We start from the raw sequence: 11,052 nt of genomic DNA, 5'->3' as shown, positions 1-11,052 counted from the left end.
TCTAGGTTATCTATCCATCTTCTCCAAAGAGCACAAGGGAGAATTCATCTATAATTACAGTAAATTTTTCGCTGAAAATATGCATGAACAGATTATGAAGATCACAACTGAAGGTGTGTTCAAATACTCTTGTTTATTGGTCCATATGTTCCTTTTTCAACAAGGAGACATGCCACCAATAACTTTACATAGGCAGGATGATCAAAATCAATGAATCAATTATACCGTTGACCTCATTGGTGAGAACCAACTCGACTGAGTTTAAATTTTCAGATTTTATTGACTGTTTTATTCTTCCAGATGCACAACTTCTTAACAACTATAGTGAACCAAGAATCAGTTCGGAGATAAAAAGGATCCTGCACCTGAGTGACCAATATAAGACTAGAGTCTAGTATCTTTACCATAATACAAATTGCCTAAATATGTTCCAACGAGAATCTTCCCTCTCAAATATATAAGGCAAATAATTAACATGGACGAGCTTAATTTTGTTTCAGGTAAAAGGAATTCTCAGTTCACGATCAAGTCCCAAGTGGGTCCTTTTATTTGTAATACCAGAACAATGGGAATTGAAGCAAATTAAATTCTCAATTATATGGGACTTCAACCAACTTTTACCTGGTCATATGACCCATTCAACATAATATCTAATTTAAGGGTAGAACTTAAAAGCACACCTGGTCATATGAATCAATTGGAAACAATGTGCCAGACTTTGAAAACTATTGTCCAGAGATTTCATTTTAAGTTAAACTTGCTTAATCAAAGAGGATTTCCAAGACTAGTAGGACCAAATGATAGATTGATCAGTTTGGAGGAGTATTGCCAAAAACTTTATACAATTGCAACTGATAAAACTAAATTTGCAGGTATCAAAGGTCATCTTACAGGGAATTGTTTCTTAGAGGATTGAGACTTTGTTTTAATGATCAAGCATGAAATTAAACATATCTTTGTTATTAAGACTACTTTTGAAAGTTATACCGAAGTGGATGAAGTCTATAGAAAGTTAATTAATCTTTCTATCCAAAGTGAGGATAGATGGGATCACTTGTGTGAAATCATTGAGTAACTTTCATCACCAACTAACAGAGAGTGAGGAAACACATTTTGGGGACCAGATCACCAACAACATCCTTGAAGATAGTGCCAGTAACTCAGCAATTTTTTGATTCCTATATTTTTGTATTATTTTCATATTTTGTTAAAGGATCTTTCTGGAAAATCAAATATTTTGTATAAATAATTCTTCCTTCGATTCATTATGGGTTGAACCCTTGGATGAGATTTTCAAAGAAAAACTGTAATTAAGCTGGAATTTGCTTCGAATTTATCAAGAGGTTTCTGGATTTGCCTCAAATAGTTTGTCTCCTTGTGAATCTTTCTCATGTTTTCATTTCATTGTGTTATTATTCATGTATTTAAGTTTTAATGGAGAACCTTGGATAAGATTAAACTGAATATCAGTTTATCTTAAATACCCTGTGAAGTTATAATCAACAATTAGAGATTAGTTTATAAAATTGTCTGTTATTATAAACTCCTCTATATCTATAAATTGTCACACTCATCTTAATAGAATTGTTAGCAGGTAAACATTGTTTATCTGCACTCTGTCTTATAATTAACTAGATACTCAGTTTGAATATTTAGTAAGTTATAAGCCTTTCAACTTTATTATCCCTTTAATTAAAAATCAATTAACTATTTAGAGACAAGCAAATGACCCTTTCATTAACTTCAGCATTGTTAAGGTTTAAACACCTGCCTTTAATTGTTCATAAGTTTAGTCATCCAAAAACCTTAAAACAATAAAACATTTTAGATTCTCTTGCATGATTAATTAACCTAGAATTATCGCAGAGGACAATAGGGTTTATAATGTTAATCCTTAGGTATAATATAAATCCCATTGTTTTATAATCATTTTCAACCATGGTCCAACGTCACATTTGGATAAATCTTTTATCAATATGAAAATCCACCATCATCCAACATTGCATTATGAAAAATATTTTCTCAATATGAAAATAAACCATGGTCCAACGTTGCATTGTGACAAAGATTGTTTGCATGTGAAAACAAATCATGGTGAACCATGGTGCAACCCCATTGGCTTTTAGTATTAATCCCTTTGGTTTATTATTCCCTTGGGTTTCTAATATCAATACCTTGAATTTAGTAATGTAAGGGTTCTTATTCCTATCATTTAAGATTATTCATAGGGTTTATAATGTTAATAATCGTTTCTAATATGAATCCATTTGGTTTAAAATCATGGTTAATCATGGTCCAACATCACATTGTAACAAAATTCTCTCAATATGAAAATCAACCGTGGTCAACCATGATAATTACAGGGCTTACGATATTTATCTTAGTGTTTATATACCTAAGATTTAATAGATTTATTCATAGTGTTTATAATATTAATGTTTGTGTCTAATAAAAACCCCCTTGGTTTATAATCATGGTCAACCATGTTCCAACGTCACATTGTGACAAATGTTTTCTCAATATAAAAATCAATGGTGGTCCAACGTCACATTGTGACAAAGATTGTCTCCATATCAAAATCAATCATGGTCGACCATGGTGCAACCACTTGGGTTTTTAGTATTAATCCCTTTGATTTATTATTCCCTTGGGTTTATAATATCAATACTATGCATTTAGTAATCTAAGGTTTCTTATCCCTAACGTTTAATATTTTTCAGAGGGGTTACAATATTAATCCTTGGGTGTAATATGAATCCTTTTGGTTTAAAATCATGGTTAATCATGGTCCAACGCCACATTGTGACAAATATTTTCTCAATATGAAAATCAACCATGGTCCAACATTGCACTGTGGCAAAGATTTTGTTCATATGAAAATAAATCATGGTCAACCATGATCTACCATGATAATTATAGGGTTTATGATATTTACCTTAGTGTTTATATACCTTATATTTGATAGGTTTATTCATAGGGTTTATAATATTAATCTTTGGGTCTAATATAAATCCCCTTCGTTTATAATCATGGTAAACAATGTTCCAACGTCACATTGTGACAAATATTTTCTCAATATAAAAATCAAAAATGGTCCAACGTTGCATTGTGAAAAAGATTTTATTCATATGAAAATCAATCATGGTGAACCATGGTTCAGCCACTTGTGTTTTTAGTATTAATCCCTTTGGTTTATTATTCCCTTGGGTTTCTAATATTAATACTATGTGTTTAGTAATCTAAGGGTTCTTATTCCTAAGGTTTCATATTATTCATATGGGTTAAAATATTAATCCCTGGGTCTAATATCAATCCCTTTGGTTTAAAATCATGGTTAATCATGGTCCAACGTCACATTGTGACAAGTATTTTCTCAATATGAAAATCAACATGGTCCAACATTGCATTGTGAGAAATATTTTGTGCATATGGTAATCAATCATTGTCAACCATGGTCAACCATGGTGCAATATTACATTGTCACAAATATTGTTTCAATATGAAAATCAACCATGGTCAACCATGAAAATTCTAGGGTTTACAATATTTACCTTAGTTTTTACATACGTTGGATTTATAATATTAATCTCCTGGATGTAATATTATTCCCTTAGGTTTATAATCCCTTAGTTTTTAAATATTAATCCCTCGAGTTTATTATTCTATGGGTTTATAATATGAATCCCTTAGGATTATTAATCCAAGGGTTCATATTCCTAGGATATAATATTATTCATAGGGTTTATAATATCAATATTTGTGTTTAATATAAATCCCGTGACTTTAATTAGTTAACAATAATTAATATAAATTTAAAAAAAATAATATTTTTAATTGTTTAATAATAATAACAAGGAGATGAATTGGAAGGCTCTCCACTTTAGGGTTTCGGTGATCTCTGCAACGGCAGGTTTCTCCAGAACGCTACAAACCTGCTAATGTCTGACGGTTGCACGACTATACATTCCCAACAAAACAACGCCGAATTTCATGAACCCCCCCCCTCCCCAGGGGGAGGGCGCAACACCTCCCCCATCGGATGATGAAGGGCGGCAAAAGAATACAGTAGGCGACAAAGCAGAGGATCAAAGTGATAATAGAACGGATCTGAACTCACAAAAGGAAAAACAGGGCAACAAAGAGCAACCCAAGATCAACTCTACAACATGCAAGCTAGTGGCTACTAAATGTCCGAAAGTAGTATTTCCCAGTGACCGAATCAATGCTCAGATACAGTATATGAGGGACCATGCTCTAATAGGCAAGTTCATAGGATTTTGGCCAAATAAGAAAGTGCTACACGAATGGATTACGGTGAAATGGAACCCAAAAGGACATATGACCCTGCAACTGGGGCCTAAAGGGTTCTTCACAACCATTTTTAACTGCCTCGAAGACAGGAACAAGGTTCTGGATGGAGGACCCTATTTCTTCAATGTCGCCGGCTTATTTCTCAGAGGTTGGGTAGAGCACTTCAACCCTGATAAGGAGGATCTTAGTTGGGCTCGAGTCTAGATCCAACTGTACTCGCTTCCTATGGAGTGTTGGGATGACACGTTGCTACAAGAAATTGGTAGTGTTCTGAGCGAATTTGTAAAACTTGCAGAGGAAAAAAAATCTGAAGATATACCTACTACATGTGTATCTGCATCTACATGAACCTAAATAAGGCCCTTTCGGATGCGGTAAGTTTATTCCATGAAGATATTGAATGGGTTCAGTTGATTGATTATGAACATGTGCTGTTTAGATGCAGAAGATGTCATGCCCTGGGTCACCTATTTAGGGACTATCCTTTAACACAAGATCCTTCATTCTCTGCCAATCCAGATCTACCTGAGGCTGATGGATTCACCAAAGTAGTGAGTCGAAGAAGAAGCCACAAGAAATCTACTTCAAATTCCAAAATGCCTCAACCCAACTCCTCCAAGCCTTCAACAAGCAACAACTTTGAAGCTTTAGCGCGACAAAGTGACCTAGCTCTGAAATTCCTGCTCCCCCAGAGAAGGAAGCATTGAAGAACAAACAATTGAAGACTGTAGATACCGAATTGCCCCAAGAAGATCTTCTACCCATCGATCCCTCACCCTCAGATAAGATCAAGATCCTAGCATGGAATCCTCAAGTTATGGAGGTAGACAACTTACAAACTGATTCTAGAATAGTAGAAGAACCAACTGAAGAATTAAATGAGTCTTAGCACATGGAGGAGGAACCTGAAAATATAGATGTTGGGGAACTAGATATTTTTAGTCTAGAGCAGGCATGTAGAACAAAAATTTTTGACAAAATTCCGCACCAACAACTGGAGAATCTAGAGGAGGTCCTTTCACGGGCACAAAGGAAAAAGTTTTTAGGAATTCAAACTGGCAACTCCTGGGATGGGAGATTCATTACCAAAGATATTAAAAAGCGTGGCAGGAAAATAGACCTCCAAGGCACAATCAGAATAGGAGTAATGTTGGTGGAGTCAGGTGGGTACTCCAAGCTAACAAAGTACTTTAAATCCACTCCCAATCATTCCCAATGAGGTTAATATCATGGAATATCAAAGGGATCAATAGCCCAATGAAAAGTAGACTACTCAAAAACATGATTATGCAAGAAAAACCACAAATCCTCTTCTTGTAAGAAACCAAATGCAATTGAAGTGTTTTAGAAAGAATTGCAGCAAAAGTTTGGCCAGGAGGTCTCAGCGCTGCCATGGATTCCGATGGGGCATCTAGAGGTCTGGAAATCTTATGGGATAACTGAACTATTAGGCTCAACAACATCCATGCAAATAAGAATTTCATCCAAGCAACTTTTCACATCATAGGGACAAATATACATGGGATTTTAACCAATGTGTATTTCCCCCAAGAGGCTTTGCATAAAGTAGAAATCATGAACACCCTCTTAGCTATCAATTCTAATAGGCTGCATCCTTTATGGATTTCAGGGGGCAATTTCAACATGATCACTAGGCTGGAAGAAAAGAGGGGAGGTAGGAATAGGGGAAGTCAGGAAGGAATACCCCTAAAGGAATTCATTCAGAATGACTCGCCTATTGACCTGCCTTTCGATAATTGTCTCTTTACTTGGAGCAACAAAGGAGCAGGTCTACATCAGATAGCCTCCTGTTTGGATAGATTATTGGTTTTAGACAATGATATTCACATTGATGGAGAATTTTCTGCTTCCATCCTGCCATATTCGGGATCTGATCATTGGCCAATATACCTTCAATGGACTCGTCCTGGCAACATGATGTGAAGACCATTTAGATTTGAGGGTTTTTGGATGTCACACCCACATTTCAACAACTTAATCAACTCAAAATTGAACAACTTCTCTCCTCCAAGTGGTTCCAAGATGTTTCAATTTCAGCAGAAGCTCAAGCATCTCAAAAGCAAGATTAAACAAGGGAACCACACTTCTTTTGGTAATATTTTCCAGGCTAAGAAAGTCATTGATCAAGACATGAAACACCTGGAGCAGAGGATTATCATTGAAGGTTGTTCTGAGGATATGGCAGAATAGGAAAAATCTCTTGAGGTGCAAATCATAGAGAGGGCTAAAAAGGAAGAAACGCTATGGAGGCAAAAATCGAGAATAAGATGGCTTAAGGATGGCGAAAAAAACACAAATTTTTTTCATAGTACGACCATCCAAAGCAAAATGAATAACAACATAACTCACATTCAAAATGAGCAGGGGGCTAAGGTGGAAACACATGAAGAAATTGAAGGCGAACTTCTAAACTATTTCAAGCAAGCACATCAAGAGCCTCAGGTAGATAGATCGCTTGCCATAGAAAAAATTACTCGAAATATTCCAAAAATTATTTCTGAGGAGCATAACCAACTTCTTCTTAGGCCTGTAGACTTACAGGAGGTTGAAAGGGCAGTACGTCAGCTGAAAGCGGGAAGGCCCAGGTCCAGATGGATTCACCTCCACTTTTTCCATAATTTCTGGGAATTGATAAAAGTGGAAGTTTGGCAGGTGGTTGAGGAATATAGAACCTTAAGATGGACGTTTCCTGGATTGAATGCCACATTCATTTCCCTAGTTCCCAATGAGGATCAGCCCAGTACTCCCGAGAAGTATAGACCTATTGCTCTATGTAATATAATCTACAAGATAGTCTCCAAAGTCATCGCCTCCAGGCTCAAATTGTTGTTGCCTCTCATTATTTCGCCTGAGCAATCTGGGTATGTCGAAGGTCGGTAGATTACAGATGGAATTATCCTAACTCATGAAATAATCCATTCCCTGAAGCAATCCAAGAAGCCATGTATGCTCCTCAAGATAGATCTTTTGAAGGCTTTTGACAGTTTAAGCTGGTTGTACATTAACAAAATTCTAACTGCTTTTGGTTTTGCTCCTCCTTGGGCAAGGTGGGTTATGAGTCTCCTATCCTATTCCTTCTTTTCTGTTCTGATCAATGGTATTCCCTCCCCTCCTTTTCATCCCCCTCAGGGAATTAGGCAAGGAGACCCTCTCTCCCCTTTCCTTTTCTTTATTATGGCAGAAGGATTGGGATGAAGCGTTAAATCAGCTCAGCATTCTCATCTCCTCAGAGGACTGTCTCTTCACAATTCTTCAGCCTTCACTCACCAACAATATGTCGATGACAATATGCTTTTTGGTCACCCCTCAGTCCAAGAAGCATGCCAGCTCAGATCTTTACTGTCAGACTTCTCTAATGCCTCTGGAGCTTCGATCAATAAATCCAAATCCCAGATATTCTTTTTCCATACCCCTGCTACTACCCAAGTAGCTATAGCCCACATCCTTGGATTTTCTATTGCCATCCTTCCTTCCAAATATTTAGGAGCTCCTTTGGCTGTCTCGGCCCTAAAGAATTCCTCATGGAATATCCTCTTAGAAAAACTGGAGGCTCGCCTTTCCTCTTGGACTCATAGAGCCCTTAATATGGTGATTCATCTAGTACTAATAAAGGTTGTTCTTCACTCCATGCCGCTATACCTTTTCTCCATTCTCGCGGCTCCAAAATGGGTTCTCAAAGAAATCAAGCATCTCCAAAGGTCCCTTTTCTAGGGAAGCACAGGTCACAATCGCAAATGGGCTCTCGTCAAATGGGACACAGTGTGTCTTCCAAAAAGCAGCAGTGGCGCTGGATTAAGGGATCCCTCCAATAGCAACAAATTCATGGGGGCCCGTATTTGGTGGAAATGGCTTACTGCGCCTCTTACCCCCTGGGCTACTCTCTGGACAGCAAAGTATGCAAGCAATTGCTCAACGGAGGAACTAATTCGCATATCAGAAGTTAGCGTTGGCTCCCTAATCTGGAACTCAGCCAAGAAGCACAAAAGCCTCATTCAGTAGCATAGTTTCTGGGAGGTTAAGGACGACAACAGTGAAAGATTTTGGGAAGATTCATGGTAGCAGATGCATAAGTTAAAAGACCTAATCTATCATTTGCAGCCTCCGGAGTAGGAAATGCAGCCACTTGATAAGGTTAAAAATTTTGGAATCCCTCTTCTTCTCAAGGACACAGGCAATGGATCAAAGCGGATCAAATTCTAAGACAAGGTATGATGCAAGTTCAGCAAACTCTTGACTCAGAATTAACGAAAAGGAGAATACAACTCTCTAACGAAAGGGATATTCTCAGATGGGGATATGAAGAAAGAGGTACTTTTACTACAAAAGAGGCTTATAATATCATTATCAAGTAACATATGGTGAAAGACCCTATCTGGAGAAAAGTCAGGGACTCTACCAACTGGCCAAAAATTTCCACTTTTCTCTGGCTCCTATTTCATAATAAGATCCTCACATGGGACAATCTCAGGAAGAGGAACTTTCATGGGCCCTCTTTGTGCCCTAACTGCAGACAAGAGGAGGAGTCTGTAAAACATCTCATGCATTCTTGTCATGTTGCACGCAAACTCTGGGAAAAGTGAGTTTCCGATGCCAAAAGGAAGGTGGAATACATGAAGAAATCACTGCCAAAATACGCAACTAGGATCAAAATCCATATCAAAGCAAGATTTTAAATTTTTTATGGAAGCTCATTCTGAGCTTCCTCATGTGGACCATCTCGAAGGAAAGAAATCGTAGAATCTTCAAGGATCATTCTGCACCAATGGAGAATCTCTCGAAAAATATCTGCCAAAATATCAAGGAAACCATTTCTATCCATACCTAGTATCAGGAGGACTTTCCCACAATCCCCCAAGAACAAAACATCTAGGCTAACTGGAATCTTCAATGGAATCAAGAACATGTTGCTAAAGGATCCCTGCCTCAATTGAGTCGTTCACCTGATAGGTGGAGCCCCCTGCTCAAGCATACATTCCAGCTAAACTTTGATGGGGCCTTGAAAGGTAATCCAGGTAATTTGTGCTTTGGAGGGATTTTCAAAGACTACAAGGGTGATCCTCTTTTACCCTTCCTAGGATCAACAGGATGGGATACTAAAAATTCAACTGAATTGGAAGGTCTATGGCAGGGTCTCATTCTAGCTCATAACAAGGGTTTCTTTCCACTTATCATAGAAGGCGATTCTCAGATCATCATAAATATGGTCTCCAAAATTATGCAAGGAACTCCCTCAGGTAAAGTGAGCAACAACTGGAGAATGGCGAGAAGGTTTGAGCTCATTGAATGCTAGATATCCTCTCACAGGGCAATCACGCTTAAGCACATCCACATGGAAAGAAATAAAGTTGCTGACTTACTTCCTAACCTTGGAGTGGATTGTGGATTGGATATTCACACAGGATCAATTTCCAGATTGGCCTCTGAAACCCAACTCATGGAATTGCAAAACCTTGTGAAGAGTGAAATGAATCAGGAAGGAGAAGGGCACCCAGATGCGAGTGACTTAAATGAAATTAATGGATTTAATTAAGGTTGCAGGAGCATGGTCCTACCAGATGTGGACTAGTGTTGTTCTCCAGGCTCACATCTAGCTCAATTCGGCTCACCTAAGGTGAGATCAATCCCACCTGAAGATTGAATTAAAGGCTCACTCTGCCCGAAGCAAGGATACTGCTGGAACAATCATGGCCCTTATGGCTCTCCATCACCTTATTTATTCCTCGTCTTCACATCTCTGCTTGTCCCATGATAATTTTCACTGTAGTAGGTCGGTTTATGTCTTTAGTGGGTTACTCTTGATGGCTCTGGTTGTTGCTACTACGCCCCCCTTTCTCCAGTCTCAGGCCAGTTTATTGACCATTGTTAGAATCCTCCTCGTGCTATCTCATCTCTCCCCCAAAGTTTCCTGTGTCTCTAAGCCTTCCCTCTGTGGCCTCATCATGGTTCAGGAATGCATGTGAAGCCGCTATGGTGGAAGCCGAGGTGGATAGGGGCGTTCTCAGAGGGCTCAATCTATTGATCAAAATCTGGCCCCTTCTTCTCAGCCCTTATCTCAGTCGAACTCGCCTCCTCTCAGCCCTTCTTGCAGGCCTTTCCTGCATAATGCTTTTCACACCATCCATTTCAAGTTCAAAAGCAACCTTAACAGGCCCATTATCTTGGCCAATGTCACGGTAATTTTTTTCAAAGAAGAGGTTCCGCCTCATGCTACAGGATGTACTCCGGCTGAACTCTCTCAGGGTAGTCACAACAGCGAGGAAAGCCAAGGTGATGGGCAGAATTTGGCAGATGAAGGCAAGATGGACGGGCGTGTCAAGCAGCATGACAAGGGGGGTGCCCCTAGTGTCACTTAGCCACCAAGTGGCAGCTCGCATGGTATCTATGTCTCGATGGCTACTGCTGGTTGTTCTAGTGACACCTGTCCCTCGTCGCCTCCTCCTGGCGGCAGTGGCGCTGGTGACATTGCTAGAGATGAAGGGACTTGGTATGGAAATGCCTGCCGGGTGGTGGAGGAGCCTCCGGACCAGGGCATGGAAATGTAATGCCACTTGGACTTTATCGTGTATTCACAGCTTTTCTCTTTTGGTTCTTTTGGTCAAAGCACAGGCGGTTTTTGGGATGGCAGTTCAGATCTCCCCTCGGCAGACTGGAATTTGGTTCTTTTTTCATGGCAAGGCGGCATATATGGTCAGCTCTTTGTTTTTATGTTTCTGATCTTGA

Source organism: Pinus tabuliformis, chromosome 9, assembly GCF_031772625.1.
Source record: "Pinus tabuliformis cultivar Carrire ecotype Pingquan chromosome 9, CPIR1, whole genome shotgun sequence".
NCBI classification, from domain to species: Eukaryota; Viridiplantae; Streptophyta; class Pinopsida; order Pinales; family Pinaceae; genus Pinus; species Pinus tabuliformis.
Note: the sequence above shows the minus strand (reverse complement) of the source record.